Source organism: Oncorhynchus mykiss, chromosome 2, assembly GCF_057628025.1.
Source record: "Oncorhynchus mykiss isolate SJ-2025 chromosome 2, ASM5762802v1, whole genome shotgun sequence".
Lineage (NCBI taxonomy): Eukaryota > Metazoa > Chordata > Actinopteri > Salmoniformes > Salmonidae > Oncorhynchus > Oncorhynchus mykiss.
Window position 1 is genome coordinate 77,847,523 of NC_143023.1, and position 6,000 is coordinate 77,853,522.

Consider the following 6,000-nt stretch of genomic DNA (forward strand, 5'->3'; position numbering starts at 1 on the left):
AGCAGACAATAAATGCTCTTACAATATTCAATGATTTAATTTCTGACAAATAGGTTATAGGCTACATATGCACCACCAAGTCAGAACAGTAGGCAAAATTAAGAGGTGAAAATAGACCAAATGATTAGGGTGAGGCACATGGGCTACTAACAGCTTACTTACTAAACAACATACACTTAGTATTACTTTCTTAGCTACAGTATACATATCTCCCTCGCATATTACATAATTTACGCAGCAGCATACAAGACATTTTTGGACTCGCCTTGTTGTGCTGTGCTCACTTGAACAGGAAGGTGGCGCGGCGGTCCTTCGTGGGCATATTTTGTCATCAAACTTTGTCTGGAATTCTCTGGATTTACAGTGCTTTCAAGACAAATGGGAACTCTGAAAAAAAAGGTTGAATCATGATGACATCAGGTTGTAGCTCTAGAAAGAGCCCCAAGTTCCCAATTTACAATTCCGATTTGGTTGAAAGCTCTAAACTTATTTTCCCAGTTGTAGCTCAGTACCCAATTGTCATACTTGAGTAAAAGTATAGATACCTTAATAGAAAGTTACTCAAGTAAAAGTCACCCAGTAAAATACTACTTGAGTAAAAGTCTAAAAGTATTTGGTTCTAAATATACTTTTAAGTATCAAAAGTAAAAGTATATGTAATTTCAAATTTCTTGAATTAAGCAAAGCAGGCGGCACAATTTTTCGTTTTAAAAATGTATGGATAGCCAGGAGCACACTCCAACACTCAGACATTATTTACAAAAGATGCATTTGTGTTTAGTGAGTCCGCCAGATCGAAGGCAGAAGGGATGACCATGTGTTGTCTTGATAAGTGTCACGTTCTGATCATAGTTCTTTTGTGTTTTCTTTGTTTTAGTGTTGGTCAGGACGTGAGCTGAGTGGGCATTCTATGTTTTGTGTTTGTGTTTCTATGTTGGGTTTGTTGTTTGGCCTGATATGGTTCTCTGTCAGAGGCAGGTGTTTGTCATTGTCTCTGATTGGGAACCATATTTAGGTAGCCTGTTTTGTGTTGGGTTTTGTGGGTGGTTGTCTTCTGTCTTTGTGTCTAAGCACCAGATAGGACTGTTTCGGTTTTCACATTTGTTATTTTGTAGTGTTCTCGTTTATCGTCTATATTAAACATGTTGAACACTAACCACGCTGCATTTTGGTCCTCCTCTCCTTCAACGGAAGAAAACCGTTACAGAACCACCCACCAACCAAGGACCAAGCGGCATGGTAACAGGCAGAAGCAGGAGAGGCAGCACTATTTAGAGAAATGGACTTGGGAGAAGATCCTAGACGGGAAAGGACCCTGGGCACAGCCAGGAGAATATCGCCGCCCCAAAGAAGAGCTGGAGGCAGCGAAGGCGGAGAGGCGCTGGTGAGGAGGCGGCGTGGATGGAAGCCCGAGAGTCAGCCCCAAAAATGTCTTGGGGGGGTGGCACACAGGGAGTGTAGCGAAGCCAGGTAGGAGACCTGCGCCAACTTCCTGTGCTTACCGGTAGGCGAGAGACCGGGCAGGCACCGTGTTATGCTGTGGAGCACACGGTGTCCCCCAGTGCGGGTGCATAGCCCGGTGCGGTACATACCAGCTCCTCGTATCGGCCGGGCTAGAGTGGGCATCGAGCCAGGTACCATGAAGCCGGCTCTACGTATCTGGTCTCCAGTGTGTCTCCTTGGGCCGGCGTACATGGCACCAGCCTTACGCATGGTGTCCCCGGTTCGCCTGCACAGCCCATTGCGGGCTATTCCACCTCGCTGCACTGGCAGGGTGACCAGGAGCATTCAACCAGGTAAGGTTGGGCAGGCTCGGTGCTCAAGAGCTCCGGTGCGCCTGCACGGTCCGTTCTATCCAGTACCACCTCCACGCACCAGCCCTCCGGTGGCAGCCCCCGCACCAGGCTTCCTGTGCATGTCCAGAGCCCAGTACTCCCTGTTCTTCCTCCCCGCACTCGCCCTGAGGTGCGTGTTCGCGGCCCAGTACCACCAGTGCCGGCACTACACACCAGGCCTACAGTGCGCCTCATCTGTCCAGAGCTGCTAGAGTCTCCCGCCTGTCCAGAGCTGCTAGAGTCTCCCGCTGTCCAGAGCTGCTAGAGTCTCGTGCCTGCAAGGAGCCGCCAGAGCCGGCAGTCTGCAAGGAGCCGCCAGAGCCGCCAGTCTGCAAGGAGCCGCCATAGCCGCCAGTCTGCAAGTCTGTCTGCAAGGAGCCGCCAGTCTGCAAGGAGCCGCCAGAGCCGCCAGTCTGCAAGGAGCCGCCAGAGCCGCCAGTCTGCAAGGAGCAGCCAGAGCCGCCAGTCTGCAAGGAGCCGCCATAGCCGCCAGTCTGCAAGGAGCCGCCAGAGCCGCCAGTCTGCAAGGAGCTGCCAGAGCCGCCAGTCTGCAAGGAGCCGCCAGAGCCACCAGTCTGCAGGGAGCCGCCAGAGCCGCCAGTCTGCAGGGATTCGCCAGAGCCGCCAGTCTGCCGGGATCCGCCCGAGCCACCAGTCAGCCAGGATCTGCCAGAGCCGTCAGTCAGCCAGAAGCTGCCAGAGCCGTCAACCAGCCTGAGCTACCTCTCAGTCCTGAGCTTACCTCTCAGTCCTGAGCTACCCCTCAGTCCTGAGCTGCCCCTCAGTCCGGAGCTGCCCCTCAGTCCGGAGAGGTTTGTTTAGTCCAGTGGGGCCCTTTAGTAGGGTTGCCAGTCCAAGGTCGGTATTCCTATTTTCTTTAGGAATATAGTGAAGTAAAAGTTGTCAAAAATATAAATAGTAAAGTACAGATACCCCCAAGAAATGACTTAAGTAGTACCTAAAATGATTTTTACTTAAGTACAATTTCCAACTTGTGTAATGTTTATGTCCAATGGTCGGTGAGCACCGATACATTTTATCTATAATTTCTCTATTTCTCTTCATATGACAAGGATTAGAAAGTATTTGCCAGAAGATTGTCGACTTGATTCATGATGATGACTGCTAGCTAACATTTTGAAAGTATGACGTTGACATCAGCCCAATCAAAGCTACTGTAGATATAACATGATTTGACATCATTTTATCTGTTGCCAATGACCTTGAGCCTTTGTGGATGGGCACTTCTAACGTAACTCTATGGCAGCACCCAAGGGGCTTGACTTTTCAAGCTCTACCATTAGACTTTTCAAGCTCTACCATTAGACTTGGCGGTGACAGTGTCCCCATGAGTGACAGAACAGTGAGCCAATCACGGCACAACGCTCCGTATTTTCTTCTGGCTTGCCCCACCACCATAGAAAGCACTGAGCTAGGCAGGTGGGGCTCTGCCTGTTAAATTCCACGTAAACATTTACTCACAGTAATTAGGCTTCTCCAAACTCTGATTCTGCTGCTGGTCATTAGTAGCATACCAAACTTGCTACCTGTCAGGTACTCAGCACTCTATTATCCCTCTAATCACTATGACATCAATGCAAATGTAATCGAAATTCTAAACACACACTTCATGAGAGCATGAGGGCATGTTGCGCAACATTTCTATATGCTATGCAACTGCGTGACAAAACAGAGTGATGGCCTCTATTAAAAAGAAGAGGATCACATCAGATTTCTATAGGCTAGGCCTATATTTATTTCTCAACTTTCATAATATTAAGCACATTGCTTCTCTTAACAGGAATATAGCCTACTAGGCTGGCATGAAAATGAACCACAGGGAAGCGTCCTCCATTCGCTATTTAAGTGCATAGATTACATATTTTTCCCCTTTTTTGAGACAGGTGCATGATAATGGTCCATTCTAAATCAAAACAAATTTCACACATACAGTGCCTTGCGAAAGTATTCGGCCCCCTTGAACTTTGCGACCTTTTGCCACATTTCAGGCTTCAAACATAAAGATATAAAACTGTATTTTTTTGTGAAGAATCAACAACAAGTGGGACACAATCATGAAGTGGAACAACATTTATTGGATATTTCAAACGTTTTTAACAAATCAAAAACTGAAAAATTGGGCGTGCAAAATTATTCAGCCCCCTTAAGTTAATACTTTGTAGCGCCACCTTTTGCTGCGATTACAGCTGTAAGTCGCTTGGGGTATGTCTCTATCAGTTTTGCACATCGAGAGACTGACATTTTTTCCCATTCCTCCTTGCAAAACAGCTCGAGCTCAGTGAGGTTGGATGGAGAGCATTTGTGAACAGCAGTTTTCAGTTCCTTCCACAGATTCTCGATTGGATTCAGGTCTGGACTTTGACTTGGCCATTCTAACACCTGGATATGTTTATTTTTGAACCATTCCATTGTAGATTTTGCTTTATGTTTTGGATCATTGTCTTGTTGGAAGACAAATCTCAGTCCCAGTCTCAGGGCTTTTGCAGACATCTTCCCTGTCCCTGCTGAAGAAAAGCAGGCCCAAACCATGATGCTGCCACCACCATGTTTGACAGTGGGGATGGTGTGTTCAGCTGTGTTGCTTTTACGCCAAACATAATGTTTTGCATTGTTGCCAAAAAGTTCAATTTTGGTTTCATCTGACCAGAGCACCTTCTTCCACATGTTTGGTGTGTCTCCCAGGTGGCTTGTGGCAAACTTTAAACAACACTTTTTATGGATATCTTTAAGAAATGGCTTTCTTCTTGCCACTCTTCCATAAAGGCCAGATTTGTGCAATATACGACTGATTGTTGTCCTATGGACAGAGTCTCCCACCTCAGCTGTAGATCTCTGCAGTTCATCCAGAGTGATCATGGGCCTCTTGGCTGCATCTCTGATCAGTCTTCTCCTTGTATGAGCTGAAAGTTTAGAGGGACGGCCAGGTCTTGGTAGATTTGCAGTGGTCTGATACTCCTTCCATTTCAATATTATCGCTTGCACGGTGCTCCTTGGGATGTTTAAAGCTTGGGAAATCTTTTTGTATCCAAATCCGGGCTTTAAACTTCTTCACAACAGTATCTCGGACCTGCCTGGTGTGTTCCTTGTTCTTCATGATGCTCTCTGCGCTTTTAACGGACCTCTGAGACTATCACAGTGCAGGTGCATTTATACGGAGACTTGATTACACACAGGTGGATTGTATTTATCATCATTAGTCATTTAGGTCAACATTGGATCATTCAGAGATCCTCACTGAACTTTTGGAGCGAATTTGCTGCACTGAAAGTAAAGGGGCTGAATAATTTTGCACGCCCAATTTTTCAGTTTTTGATTTGTTAAAAACGTTTGAAATATCCAATAAATGTCGTTCCACTTCATGATTGTGTCCCACTTGTTGTTGATTCTTCACAAAAAAAATACAGTTTTATATCTTTATGTTTGAAGCCTGAAATGTGGCAAAAGGTCGCAAAGTTCAAGGGGGCTGAATACTTTCGCAAGGCACTGTATATTATTTAGTATATGTAAAGACAAGATTAAATAAAGAATAGTCTGATGGGTGACAATATTAGCTTATCACTTGTAAATTGTATATTATCACTTGTGAATGATGCCCAGCGTAAGGCAAGAAACAATGCCTTTATTTGTTGTAACTTTTTCAAATCAAAGTCGCACACCTCATCTAGCCTATCCCATAGGCCTATGTTTTGATAAGGTCTGTACCACAACTAAAGTGGCCAAATAACTTTTTAAAATTAAGCACATTAATCCGCTTTACAAGGAGTGTAGAGCCTAACTGGTATACATACGCAGCGTGTGAGTTTCAAGTTTGAGGAAGTTAATTTTCACCATAAAAAAGCACCTTTATAATAAAAGCATTACATGCATAATCCCATTTGCGGTCAATTTTGATAATGGTGTTTCCAGCTAATGGAACATTCGAGCTTATAGTCTACTGCCATGTGCGCATTGCTGCGCTTATAATATGAAGAAATAGCCTAATAGTTTATCAATATTTTAAGCTAAACGTTCTGATCTGTTGCGTCAACCTCATTGCTTTAAAAAAAAAATGTGATGCTAGTAGTTGTATTAATTTGGGATCTATCGCATCCTCGGCGTTGGACCCTGATCTCTCTTTTGACGAACATATCGAGACTGTTTCAAG